This window comes from Oryctolagus cuniculus, chromosome 2 (genome assembly GCF_051225735.1).
Source record: "Oryctolagus cuniculus isolate XC-2025 breed Fujian yellow rabbit chromosome 2, ASM5122573v1, whole genome shotgun sequence".
NCBI classification, from domain to species: Eukaryota; Metazoa; Chordata; class Mammalia; order Lagomorpha; family Leporidae; genus Oryctolagus; species Oryctolagus cuniculus.
In genome coordinates this window covers 98815837-98830930 of record NC_142868.1, presented here as the reverse complement: position 1 = coordinate 98830930, position 15094 = coordinate 98815837, and the positions used below count along the sequence as shown (strand labels likewise).

General features: G+C 41.1%; 1 long non-coding RNA gene and 1 pseudogene across 1 annotated transcript in view; both read left to right on the top strand.

Annotated features, from left to right (window-relative positions):
• Positions 1–15094, top strand: part of LOC149127927 (ribose-5-phosphate isomerase-like) — a 423712-nt pseudogene that overhangs the window by 227636 nt on the left and 180982 nt on the right.
• LOC149127929 (uncharacterized) overlaps positions 1–15094 on the top strand; it is a 29263-nt gene that overhangs the window by 3617 nt on the left and 10552 nt on the right. The window contains exon 2 of the long non-coding RNA XR_016230106.1: positions 2718–2782. This is a non-coding gene — a long non-coding RNA (uncharacterized LOC149127929). The remainder of the gene's footprint in view (positions 1–2717; positions 2783–15094) is intronic.

Below are 15094 nucleotides of genomic sequence, written 5' to 3'. Positions count from 1 at the left end.
GAAACATAGTCTTTCCTTAGTTCCTCTCATATCCCAGAGCAGCTAAAGTCAGCATGGCTATACCCTATTTAACCATCTTGGATTTCCATCTGAATGGATTTCTGCCATGTTGTTTTGATTTACAGCTTTGGAGAAATATCCAACATCTCTAACTGTTCAAAATTGCAAACTTAAACCACAATGAGATATTCTCTCCATGTTAGATTGGGTGTTATCAAAAAGATAAATAGTAACAGGTGTTGGTGAGAATGTGGAGAAAAACAAATCCTTGCACACACTTGGTGGTATTATATGTTAGGATAGCCATTTTGGAAAGTATGAATATTACTCAAAAAATTAAAGATAGAAACCCCATACAATCTAGCAATCCCACTACTGGCAACACTCAAAGGAAATGAAATACTGATGTTGAAGGGATATCTGCACACTCCCATGCTCATTGCAGAATTATTCACAGCAGCTAGGAAGCATTGTACCTGTCTATCAGTGGTTGAAGGGATATTATAAGGGTATATATATATATATATCATATATATATACACATGTACATATATACTATTCAGCTTTTAAAATAAACAGAAAACTCTATTTGAGACAAATGAATGAACCTAAATGACACAAGGTTAAATGAAACAGATGAGGAATAGAGTGGCAAATGCCATCTTTCTCATTTATGTGAGAAATCTAGAAAATCCAAACTTATGAAAAGTAGAGGCCAGACCAGGGGAAGTGATGAGGAGACATGAGTGTTTTGGTATCAAGTTACAGTTAGAGAGGAGGAAAAGGTTCTGGTGCTCTACCATGTGGCAAGTTGGTTATGGTTAACAGTAATGAACTGTTTACTTCAAAATACCCAGAAGAAAGGATTTCAAATGTTCCCACCACCAGGAAATAAAGGATACATACCTGAGGTAACAGATATGGTAACTACACTGACTCAAGCATTCCAAGAAGTACATAGGTATTGAAGCATCAATCATACTTCATAAAAATCTAAAATTATCATTTTTAATTAAAAATAAAACATTTTAGAAAGAGAGACTATTATTTTTTACAGCAGGGAGAAAGGAATGCCTGGGACTAGGGTGTTAGGGAGATGGAGCTAGGTAAGACATGAAGCAGAATTTATTCCACAGGTGGAAATTCCACAGGCTGACTTTAGCTCACTATACAGAAGTATTTTCCAACAAGTAGCACTATGCCAAAATGCAACAGGCTGTCCTTCAAAGCAGTGCACTCTGTTTCATTGGAAAGATTCTAGAGTCTCCAGGTGATCATACATGAAGGATGGATGCACACATAGAGGAACAGGACTAGATGGTGTCTAGGAAAATCTGATCTCTGGTATTCTTAGCTAAAATAAACATAAATGTCAGGTGGCCTGAACAACTCAATGCGCAACACCTCAGAAAGAGAGATTAGGTGTGTGTATGCAACTGTGTTATCTTCTCTCTCAGTTTTCTTTTATATTCAAGTTATTTCTTACAGAGAAGTATATTGATAGGTTGCTTACATCTTGTCATCCAGGTGGTGAGAAAATAATGCTATACATCTGTTTTCATAAAGAAGTAGTATTTATTCAAGAACCAGTTAAGTATCCTTTATCAAAAATTGCTTAGGACAAAAAAGTGTTTTGATTTGGGAATTGTTTTGGCTTTAGAATATTTGGGAATTCTTCTCTAGAAAATTATCATTGATTTGCTCTGGAAAATAGCTGTAAGGGATAGTAGGTTTAATTTGGTTTCATTTGATCATCTTGTTTTGAAATCCGAGAATTTTTTAATCTAATTGATCGTAAAATTTGGTAAATAAGAAGCTAATGCTTGTTTCATGATTGAAAATCTAAGAGATAACTGCTCCCATTCCTTCTCTCAAATTTAAGTCAGAGCAGAAAGATATAGAATTCTCAAGAGCCCCAGAAACTGTTGGTAGTGTAAGGATACAAAATATCAGGAACTCCATTATTGGCACTCATTGATATTGACACAATGTCCAGAACATTCACCAACCTCTACCACCTGAACTTCAAGTGTTAACTTACTCTGTAAAAGTGTATTTGCATAACTGTGACTTTCAAAAAAATAAATTTTTCATAAAATGTATTTGCATGCACAATTTTATTTTTATTTTGATTTTATGTAAATTTTAAATAAGTTTCATTTTGATTGACAGTAATTTTATTATTAGTGGATATGATGAGTTTTATTTTTCATTTTTCCATTTTTGTAGTTACAGAAAGGACATAAATTTCATGTGCTTCATGTATACAAATTCAGGAGCAGAGTAATACTTCCAACCATACTCTCCCTCCTGCACACACTCCCACTCTCCCTCCTCCTTTAGTTTTTATATGTCTTTTAATTTTTATCATGACATACTTTCAGTTTATTTTATAATCATAAGATTAACCCTCCACTAAGTAAAAAATTCAACAAACAGTAAGAAGAAATAAACACTGTTCATCAATATAGAGACAAGGTGTTTTGGCCTGAACAATCATCAAATTTTGCTCATTAGACAATGTATTTTGGGTACTTGTATTAGCTACCATAGATCAGGGAAAACATATGGTGTTTTCTTCTTTGGACTGGCTTATTTCACTATGTATAATGGTTTCCAGTTGCACTGATTTCATTGTAAAAGTCAGAATTTCATCCTTTTTTTACAGCTGAGTAGCATTTCATAGTGTGTACATATAATACATTCTCTTTATCCAGGTTTTGGACATCTGGGTTGATTCCACATCTTAGCTACTATGAACTGAGCTGCAATAAACATGGAGGTAAAGGTAACTTTTTTATATGCTGATTTTATTTCATTTTGGTAAATTCCCAGGAGCGGGATGGCTAGATCTTATTGTATATCTATTTTCAGCTTTCTGAGGAATCTCCATACTGTCTTCCACAATGGCTGTGTTAGTTTGCATTCTCACCAACAGTCGATTAGGGTACTTTTTCCCTCACATCCTCACTAGCATTTGTTAGGTTTTGATTGTTGTATGGGAGCCATTCTAACTGGGGTGAGGTGAAAACTAATTGTGTTTATATTTTCATTCCCTTGATGGGTGGCATGCACAATTTTAATAACAAAAGAAAGATGAGCTTGAATTTTTGAAAGGATATTTCAGACTCACAACCTTTCTAAAATGGTGGTTTTAAAGAAGTTTCCATTTATGTCCAGAGATAGTGAAAGTAGCTCTATTCTGAGGTCTGCCACTAAGTTGCTCAAAGACCTAGCTGCTCCCAACAACAAATGAAACACTCCAATATGCTAAGGAGACATGGCACGTAATCATATGTGGGTGCTGGATTTTTCTTTTTTTTCTTTCTTTTTTTTTTTTTATTTGACAGATAGAGTCATAGACAGAGAGAGAGACAGAAAGGTCTTCTGTTGGTTCACTCCCCAAATGGCTGCCATGGCAGGTGCTGTGCCGATCTGAAGCCAGGAGCCAGGTGCTTCCTCCTGGTCTTCCACGCGGGTGCAGGGGCCCAAGTACTTGGGCTATCCTCCACTGCCCTCCCGGGCCACAGCAGAGAGCTGAACTGGAAGAGGAGCAACTGGGACTAGAACTTGGTGCCCACATGAGATGGTGGTGCCACACGTGGAGGATTAACCAAGTGAGCCATGGTGCTGGCCCCAAATTTTTCAATTATTATGTTCCAAATGGGAGTTTAGAAGATACTCATGACTGCAATCCTAGAACCTCACATAGTTTTAGGCATATAGTTGACACAGAATATTTGATTGGTGAATACCTGAATGGCTATTTAAAAATAAAATCCAGCATTTATACAGGTATCCATACTTTTTAATCAAGCATCTACACATATATTTTTAAAAGACTGGACCAGGAGACAAGACAATGAAAACCAAAGAGGAAAATTCTCCAATCAAGACATTAAGACTAAAGTGGAACCCCTTTGGTAGGGAGGTCCTGGCATTGGATTATATGGCCTTACAGAGTCTGTGAAGTCTCTATGCTAATATCTCTCTATACTAATTGTCAAGTGTCATGTTGACTTATCAAAACTGGAGAATTTGAGGAGAAATGGGATACTGCAGTCAACAGGAAATAACTTGAGGACAGTGTTCTTTGTTGATGGGGGGGTGCTGTGGCACAATGAGTTAAAGCCGCAGCCTGCAGCGCCGGCATCCAAAATGGGCACCAATTGGAGTACCAGCTACTCCACTTCTGATCCGGCTCTCTGCTATGGCCTGGGAAAACAGTAGAGGATAGCCCAAGTCCTTGGGCCCCTGCACCCAACTGGGAGATCCAGAAGAAGCTCCTGGCTCCTGGCTTCAGATCAACTCAGCTCTGGCTGTTGCAGTCATTGGGGGAGTGAACAAGTGGAACGGAGAACCTCTGTCTTTCTGGCTCTACCTCTCTCTGTAACTGTCTTTCAAATAAATAAACTGATTCTTAAAAAAAAAAAACTGAGGTATGGAATGTCAGATCAATTGCCTTTCAAGGCTTCTGCAGAATCTATCACCTTATAAAGGCCTGGCCAATAGAAGGGACTTTCACTGGAGCAATGTGACCCTTTGAGGTACAAGTTCCCGCTGACTGGCTAAGAATGACAAAATTAGCTGACAAAATGCACAAAAAGGCATGGGTCAGGGCTGGTGCTGTGGCTTAATCTGTAAAGTCACCACCTGCTGTGCTGGCATCCCATGTGGGTGTCAGTTCAAGTCCCAGCTCCTCCTCTTCCAATCAAGCTCTCTGCTTTTGCCTGGGAAGGCAGAGGAAGATGGTCCAAGTCCTTGGGCCCCTGCATCCACACAGGAAGACCTGGAGGAAGTTCCTGGTTTCTGGCTTTGGATCAACACAGCTCCAGCCATTGTGGCCAGCTGGGGAGGGAACCATAGGATGGAAAACTTCTCTCTTTCCTCTGCCTCTCCTCTCTCTGTGTAACTCTGACAGTCAAATAAATAAATAAATCTTTAAGAAAAAGAAGGCATAGATCAGGACCATGATCAGGAGCATTCATTCACTTATCGGAATCAGAGGCTAATTCAAAGCAGGGATGGGCTTCAGACCCAGGATAGTTCAGCTCATGAGGCCCAGGACCACCCATGTTTGCCACCTCAGCACCCATGTTTGCCATCTCAGCCATAGCTCCATAAACTACTCCAGCATGACAAATGACACAGACTTTGCAGATTCTTGAAGTTGCAAGTTCTAGCCTAGAGCTGAGCACTCTAGAGTTATCCCTCTTCACACCAGCAGGATGAGAGCAACTGCTAATAAACATGTGTTTGTCTGAAGAAGTAATCAACTTGACCAAGGGAGATTTCAAAAACAGAAAAAAATTCAAACTCACAGTGAGTCAAGGATCTAAATCTGAGACCCAAAACAATCAAATTACCAGAGGAAAAGTTATGGGAAACACTGAACGACATTCACATCTGTAAAGACTTCTTGAACAAGATCCTATAATCATGGGCAGTAATGCAAAAATACACAAATGGGGTTACATCAAGCTAAGAAACTTCTGAACAGCAAAGGCAGCACTCAACAAAGTAAAGAGGCAACCAACAGAATTGGAGAAAATATTTGTAAACTATATATCTGATATCTGATAAAAGGCAAATATCCATAATATATAAGGAGCTTAAAAATCAGCAACTAAACAAATCATCCAGTTAAGAAATGGGATAAGGATATGAACAGGCATTTTTCAAATGGTGAAATACAAATGGCCTACAGGCATAAGGAAAGATGTTCAGGATCACTAGGCATCAGGGAAATGCAAGTAAAAGCCACAATCATGTTTCACTATACCCCAAAAGAAATTCTGGTATGGAGCTGGCTGGCAAGAGTGTCCAGGGCCACAGACAACCACAGAGGACTGTGCCCCAAAGGAGAACCCTGGGCTTCAGGAATGCCACACCATCCAAATCTGTCAGGAATATTAACAACCAAGTGCATTTTTTGAGGGACAAAGGCTCAGTGCCCACTTTGTCCTCCGTCTGCAGCACTCCAAGCACCTCTTGAGAGCTTCCCAGGCCACTTACATGAGACCATAGGAAAGGCTTCCAAGTGCAAAAGTATCTCAGATGATCTGCAGAAAACCCGAGGATTCCCATCTGTTGCCTCTTAAATTAGTAAATCTGTTATGATGTAGTTTAGGTACAATCAGAACAACAAAAATAGTGAGATTAATTTTATAGCTGTTTTAGGATTATTTCTTTCACTTTAAAGTTGAATGCAAACAGCACGGCCATCAATAAGTCTCTGCCCTGGTTTCTGTGAGCAGAACAAGTAATGTCAGGATTATATCCACAGAGAGCCCGCTGATGCAGAATAAGGTTTCTGAGCATGCTTTCAGTTGTTGCTCGAAAGACGTTCAGATGGGGAAACCTCCTTAGGACTTGACCCATCAGTGTCCTGTGTACACAGTAACAGCTGAGGAAGACAGAAAAATGCCATGTGGTGTTTTCCGCTTGTGTCCAGCACCCATCCTAAAGGGCTACAGTCCCCAAGACCAGGTCTGGTCACACTGCAGAAATGGGTATTGATGGAGTATGTCCTGCTGGACTTTAAGTCTTGTTTAGTGCAGGATAGGCCATAATCATTTCTGCCATTATCTTGGGTGGAATTGTGGTCCACAGCAAAGTTTGATTTCCTTACTCACACCCCTTCCTTCTACCTGCATGCAGTTTGATGGTGACCCGTCAACAGAGCTGCAATAAGAAACTTAATTTTGGGATCATCATCCCTAGCTGAGAACTTCAGCCATGTGGCCCTAAATGAAAACAGATCGAGTCCATTGGGTGTAGCATGGTACTGAGAAGCAAATCAAGAGATTCCCTTACAGAAATCTCTCCTGTCTTAGGAATTGTGGTATCTTTTACACTGATGATTTATTATTTATTTATTTATTTAAAGAGACACAGTTTATTTTGGTTTCCTAGTCCTCTTCAGGGCTGAGACACCCCCCTGCGGGGATGTGCGTTCATTGAAAAGAGGGCTCTGGAGATCTGATCCAACTGTGGGTTGCAAGAGAGAAGGACAAGAGTCAGAGCCCCAGAATGGCTCCGACTCGGGGGTGGGGAGACTCCAGAGCTGGTACAGACTCCAACAGTGACCACAGCAGCAGGATTCTGAGACATGGGCCTGCACAGCACTCTGCAGGGGCACTGCAAGGAGGGCGTCAGCAGACCTCGCCATGGCGCAAATCTGGTGAGCACTGGGCCTGCCCCGCCTCCCAGATAGCATGGCAGCATCAGCCACACTCAGCATTTCACATGGCCAGGCATCTCCTGGAATGCCAAGGGCTACAGGACAGTCCTGGTTATAGCGCTGCCACCAGCTGCAGGTGCAGAATGTCGGCAGCCTAGGTGGCCTGGCTGGAAAAGACTGGAAGGAGTGTGGAAGCCCAAAGGCCACACATGCAGAGACACGCTGGGTGGGAGTGGCAGCGGTCACAGTAGAGCCCTCCAGCAGCCAGAGCCTGCTGTCCAGACCCAGGCCTGTGTATGCTGGAGATTCAATAGCACGTGGTCCTGTTAATGCCTGAGGCAGGTGGTGGTCTCGGCACCAGATGGTAGCCTTCAGTGAACAATAGGTGGTAGACAATGGTGGTGATCAGAGGGTGAGTGGGGTAAATCCCCAGCCTTGGCCAGATGCTCTTCTGCAAAGCAGGACTCAGGTCCGTGTAGTCCCTGTAGTTCAGGTATGCCAAAGGAAAGCAGAATCCAACCCAATTCATGCTCCTGTGGGACCCAGAACACACTGAGCTCCGCCCTCCTGTGAACCCCACAGCCACAGCTCTCTAAGGTTTTTCCCTCTGTTGTTCATGGCTAACTTTTTTTTAAAGATTTATTTATTTATTTGAAAGAGTTACACAGACAGAGGAGAGGCAGAGAGAGAGAGAGAGAGAGAGAGGGAGAGAGAGAAAGAGAGAGGTCTTCCATCCACTGATTCACTCTCCAATTGGCCGCAACACCCAGAGCTGGGCTGATCCAAAGCCAGGAGCCAGGAGTTTCTTCAGGGTCTCCCATGTGGGTACAGGGGCCCAAGGACTTGGGCCATCTTCTACTGCTTTTCCAGGCCATAGAAGAGAGTTGGATTGGAAGTGGAGCAGCTAGGACAGGAACCGGCCTCATATGGGATGCCAGCACTTCAGGCCAGGGTGTTAACCCCTTGCACCACAACACTAGCCCCATGGCTTTCATTTAAAAGTTCATTTAAGTGTAAAAGACTGGTGCTTTAGTGTAGTAAGGTAAGCCTCTGCTTAGGGCATCAGCATCCCAAGTAGGCACCACTTCGAGTCCTGTCTCTCCCTCTCCCTCTCTGTAACTCTGCTTCCCAAATAAATAAATGTCTTTTTAAAAAGGAGACCCAACTCTATTCTGGACAGAGTAAGGACAGCTCATGTCTGGCCTTATCTATCTATCTATCTATCTATCTATCTATCTATCTATCTATTTATTTATTTTTTACTTTTGAGGCAGAGCCAGTCAAGGGTTCAGCTGAGGCTCCTGGGAACAAGAAAGGGCTTCCAGTGAGGGTGGTGCTGGAGCAGTGTTTGGCAGATGGTAGGCACTATGTGCTTCAAATGCTGGCCCAAGGCCTGCTCACCAAGTAATGAAGTTACTGTGGGAAACCTTCACACCACACTTTGATATGGCCTGAAATGGTCTATCAGCTGAAGTAGTTTACCTGAGGAAGGGGAAATGTGTATGTATTTGGAAAGTTAATTTGCTGGACAGCTTAGCCTCATCACCAGCACAAGTTCTTAGGGACACTCAGGGCTTGCACCAACAGTCCCTGAGTCAGCAACACCACCATCTATTGACTCAGATGCAAATTGGATACTGGAATTGGAAGGCAACTTACTTATGTCACAGAAACAGTACTATGAATGATGATCTGGGCCTTGTTTTAACACCAAATCCACCTGAGTTAGTGGACAACCATGCTGAGAACACCAGAAATGCCCTATTTACACAGGGACATTTGTCCCTAACCCACCCCAAGTTCACATGCTCCCCTATGCATTTATTCACTGAACAGTCATGAGGTCTCTCTATCACTCTGCAAATCTCCATGTCCACTTGCTCACTCAGCCATTCTCAGCCTGGGTTAGGATGGTACCAGGTTAAACCAAGGTGCATGGACAGGTACGAGGGCACTTTTAAAGTGCATGGAGGGTGGCATTGTTGTTAAGCTGCCACCTGCAATGCAAGTATCCTATATGGGTGCTGGTTTGATTTCCAGCTGCTTTACCTCCTTGTCAGCCCCCTGCCAATGCAACTGGGAAAGTAGCAGAAGATGGCCCAAGTCCTTGGGCCTCTGAACACATTGGAGTTGCCTGAAACATTAATAATTTCAATCAACTATTACTTTTGAGAAATAATCCTTCACTTGGTTTAAGAGATCCCAAAGTTCTTGGTTTCCCACCTACATTTTCTAAATACTTTTATTCAACTTCTATTCCTGGATCTTTGTTTGTTTTCTCCACTCTTAACATTACAGCATCTTCCAGGCTCTAAGTTTGTGTTTGTAATGCTACTTTCTGCTGAAGCTTCCATTTCTACTGATAAGCCAATAACTTCCAAACCCATATCTTCAGCTGAATACTTCCCACAAGTTCATAATTTCCCTTGTTCCTCCCCTAAACTTGCTCCTGTGCCATTACGTACTATCTCAATACTATCTCAATAAATGACATCATCATCTCTATTCAGCTGCTCCAGTTGGAAAATTTTAAAGTTGTTTCTGATTCTTTTTTAAAGATTTATTTATTTGAGACATAGAGTTACAGAGAGAGAGAGGGAGAGAAAGAGAAAGGTCCTCCATCCACTGCTTCACTCGCCAAATGGCTGTAATGGTCAGAGCTGAGCTGATACAAAGCCAGGAGCCAGGAGCCTCATTCAGGCCTCCCAAGCAGGTGTGGGGGCCCAAGCACTTGGACCATCCTCCACTGCTTTCCCAAGACACAAGCAGAAAGCTAGATTGGAAGGGGAGCAGCTGAGACATAAACTGGCACCCTTATGGAATATCTGAGCTCACAGGCAGAGGCCCAGCCTACTATTCTTTTTATGTGATTAAACTTATTAATTTATAATAGGAAATAGGTGCACAGTCAAATCTAGTGAAATCTGCACATTTTCTCACCTAAAGATATCTAACAGTAGGCCAATTTATTTATTCGTTTTTATCATTATACACTTAAAAACCTAGTCCTATTGATTTAATGTTAAATATCTTCCATATCTGCCTATTTCTCACATCCCCCTACTTTCACCTTAACCCAAAGCACAATTATTTTTCATTTAGGCTCCTGTAGAGGCCTCCAATCTAGCCAGTTATCAACATTCCCATTTTTATGTAGCATTCCCAAATCTATTCATTTTACAAGCAAAAAGATCTTTCTAAAATAGAAATTTGATCATGTTACTACCCTAGCCCATTACCTATGGCTATGTAAAACTTTTTACTTAGGCTCATTTTTTAGAGTAATATTTTAAACACCAAAGAATCTTATAGAACCCACATTCCTTCATACTTAAAGCATATTTTCCATTCTGCTTAATATTCTCCAATGTTTCTCCATGTGGCATCAGCTCTCCAGTTCCTTGCATTGACATGTAACTCTTCCATTGTCTATATATTTTTCTTTCCCCTCTTCTTCCTATCTCTCAACCTAGCCAATATTGACCTATCACTCAAGTTTTCTCTTTTGAGTTATCACATTCTCAGGAAAACTTCTCTTTCCTCTTTAGTAGCATTAAATTACTATAGTTGTATGTACATCATTGCTCTCTGAAATTCAGTGATGTTCATCATATCTTTAAAATATCAGTCATGGGAGGGCAGTGCTGTGACTGTAGCAGGTTAAGTTGCCATCTGTACTTCTGGCATCCAATCTGGGGGCCAGTTTGACTCCTGGCTGCTCCACTTCTTTCTTTTTTTAAAGATTTATTTATTTATTTGAAAGTCAAATTACACAGAGCGAGCAGAGGCAGAAAGAGAGAGAAAGGTCTTCCATCCATTGATTCACTCCCCAATTGGCTGCAACAGCAGGAGCTGCACCGATCTGAAGCTGGGAGTCAGGAGCTTCTTCCGGGTCTCCCACTTGAATGCAGGGGCCCAAGTATTGGGCCATGTTTTACTGCTTCCCAGGCCATAGCAAAGAGCTGGATTGGAAGTGGAGCAGCTGGGTTTCAAACCAGTTCCCATATGGGATGCCGGCACTTCAGGCTGGGGTGTTAACCCACTCTGCCACAGTGACAGCCCCAGGCTGCTCCACTTCTGATCTAGTTTCCTATTAATGCATCTGAGGAAACAGTGGAAGATGGCCCAAGTGTTTGGGCCACTGAACCCCCTTGGGAGACCTGGGTAAAGCTCCTGATCCATGGCCTCAGTATAGTCCAGTCCCAACTATTGCAGCCATTTGGGGAGTGAACCAGCAGATGGAAAATCTCTCTCTCTCTCTCTTTCTCTCTCTTTATATATATATATATATATATATATATATATATATATATATCCCTCTCTCTTTCCATAACTCTGACTGCCTTTCAAATAAATAAAATAAATCTTTTACAAAATAAAGCATCAGTCATTCACAATTGACTGTAAACACTAGGAAAATCTGAGTTATCACTTTCACTATTGTAGCCCCATGTCTTAGAAAAATGCCTGACAATAGTAGATGCTTAAAACACATTTATTTATTTGAACCTAGAGGGAAACTACTGTGAGTGCTTGATCTGAAGAAAAACAAAGAAAGTGAAGAAATATAAGTTCTAACATAAATTTATCCCCTGAACCTATAGTTTTTGTCACTCAAACTATATCAAATTGACTCTCATTCTTTGCAATTTCTTTTTTCAGAAAAATGATCTATTTATTTTGACAATAAGAGTTACAGAGAGGGAGAGACAGAGAGGTCTTCCATCTACTGGTTCACTCCCCAGATGGCCACAATGGCCAGCACTGGGCTAGTCCAAAGACAGGAGCCAGGAGCTTCATCCAGGTCTCCCACATGGATGACATGGGCCCAAATACTTCGGCCATGTTCTGTTGCTTTCTAGGCTATAAGCAGAAATCAGGATCACAAGTCAAGCAGCTTGGACATTAACTGGTGCCCATATTGTATGCTGTCATCACAGGAGGCAGCAAGTGACAATGCAGCCATTTGTGTGGGCCTTGCTTCTATATAACATGTAATTCACTCCAGTAGCCAAGATTCTTTGGATGCATGCATTTCAATAGTTTTGGTCTCATAATTCCTATCTACACAAACACAGAAGCACATTTAGGACAATTCATCCAGCAGAAAAAAGATCAACAGCTTATTGAACTCGTCAAGAATGAACCATCAATAAGGGCAATTCATGACATTAAAGCCACAGGTTTGAGGTTAGGTAAAATGAGGTTTAAGGTAGAAATAGATTTCCATGGATAGGTTATTACAAGATTTTATTTACAAAAAACTAAGATTTTGACCAAATGACATATGAAATTCAAGAAGTGAAAACTCTGGAACAACTATGGACCTGTATACTTTTTTTTGATTCTTTTTTTTTAAATTTTTTATTTAGTAAATATAAATTTTCAAAGTACAGTTAATGGATTGCAATGGCTTCCCCCCCCCATAATTTCCCTCCCACTCACACACCTCCCATCTCCCACTCCCTCTCCCATTCCATTCACATCAAGATTCATTTTCAATTATCTTTATATACAGAAGATCAATTCAGTATATATTAAGTAAAGATTTCATCAGTTTGCACCCACACAGAAACACAAAGTGTAAAATACTGTTTCCGTATTAGTTATAGTATTACTTCACATTGGACAACACATTAAGGACAGATCCCACATGAGAAGTAAGTACACAGTGACTCCTGTTGTTGACTTAACAATTTGACACTCTCGTTTATGGCGTCAGCAATCTCCCTAGGCTCTAGTCATGAGTTGCCAAGGCTATGGAAGCCTTTTGAGGTCGCCGACTTCGATCTTATTCCAACAGGGTCATAGTCAAAGTGGAAGTTCTCTCCTCCTTTCAGAGAAAGGTACCTCCTTCTTTGATGGCCCCATTCTTTCCAGTGGGATCTCACTCGCAGAGATATTTCATTTAGTTTTTTTTTTTTTTTTGCCATTGTCTTGGCTTTCCATGCCTAAAATACTCTCATGGGCTCTTCAGCCATATCCGAATGCCTTAAGGGCTGATTCTGAGGCCAGAGTGCTGTTTAGGACATCTGCCATTCTATGAGTTTACCGTGTATCCAGCTTCCCATGATGGATTGTTCTCTCCCTTTTTGATTCTATCAGCTAGTGTTAGCAAACACTAGACTTGTTTGTGTGATCCCTTTAACTCTTAGACCTATCAGTGTGATCAATTGTGAACTGAAATTGATCACTTGGACTAGTGAGATGGCATTGGTACATGCCACCTTGATGGGATTGTATTGGGATCCCCTGGCATGATTCTAACTCCACCAGTTGGGGCAAGTCCGATTGAGCATGTCCCAAATTGTACATCTCCTCCTTCTCTTATTCATACTCTTATATTTAACAGGGATCACTTTTCAGTTAAAATTTAAACACCTAAGAATAATTGTGTGTTAATTACAGAGTTCAACCAATGGTACTAGAACAAAAAAAAATACTAAAATGGATAAAGTATTACATTGTACATCAACAGTCAGGACAAGAGCTGATCAAGTCACTGTTTCTCATAGTGTCCATTTCACTTCAACAGGTTTCCCCTTTGCTGCTCAGTTAGTTGTCACTGATCAGGGAGAACATATGATATTTGTCCCTTTGGGACTGCCTTAATTCACTCAGCATAATGTTTTCCAGATTCTTCCATCTTGTTGCAAATGACACAGTATGGTACTGGTACAGAAACAGATGGATAGACCAATGGAACAGAATAGAAACACTAGAAATCAATCCAAACATCTACAGCCAACTTACATTTGATCAAGGATCCAAAACCAATCCCTGGAGTAAGGACAGTCTATTCAATAAATGGTGCTGGGAAAATTGGATTTCCACATGCAGAGCATGATGCAAGACCCCTACCTTTCACCTTACACAAAAATTCACTCAACATGGATTAAAGACTTAAATCTACGACCCGACACCATCAAATTATTAGAGAACATTGGAGAAACTCTGCAAGATATAGGTACTGGCAATGACTTGTTGGAAAACACCCCAGAAGCACAGTCAGTCAAAGCCAAAATTAAAATTTGGGATTGCATCAAATTGAGAAGTGTCTGTACTTCAAAAGAAACAGTCAGGAAAGTGAAGAGGCAACCGACAGAATGGGAAAAAATATTTGCAAACTATGCAACAGATAAAGGGTTGATAACCAGAATCTACAAAGAAATCAAGAAACTCCACAACATCAAAACAAACAACCCACTGAAGAGATGGGCCAAGGACCTCAATAGACATTTTTCGAAGGCAATCCAAATGGCCTACAGACACATGAAAAAATGTTCAAGATCACTAGCAATCAGGGAAGTGCAAATCAAAACCACAATTCTAACCCGGTTAGAATGGCTCACATTCAGAAATGTACCAACAATAGAGGCTGGAGAGGATGTGGGGAAAAAGGGACACTAACCCACTGTTGGTGGGAATGCAAACTTGTTAAGCCACTATGGAAGTCAGTTTGGAGATTCCTCAGAAACCTGAATATAACCCTACCATTCAACCCAGCCATCCCACTCCTTGGAATTTACCCAAAGGAATTTAAATTGGCAAACAAAAAAGCGGTCTGCAGCCTAATGTTTATTGCAGCTCAATTCACAATAGCTAAGACCTGGAACCAACCCAAATACCCATCAACAGTAGACTGGATAAAGAAATTATGGGACATGTACTCTATAGAATACTATACAGCAGGGACCTTTATACTTAAACATGAAAAATATTATTACTACCTGAGGAGCTGAAGCCCACAGACTTGAGAAGGTGTTAAAAAACAAAATCCTTAAATTCAACATGTAGGTATGGTGAGATTACTAACTGATACAATGAATCATCTTGGAAGCATTTTACTCAGCTTCACTGTGAACCCCATTTCCTACTTTTCCACACTGACTACAAAGCCATTCAGAAGGC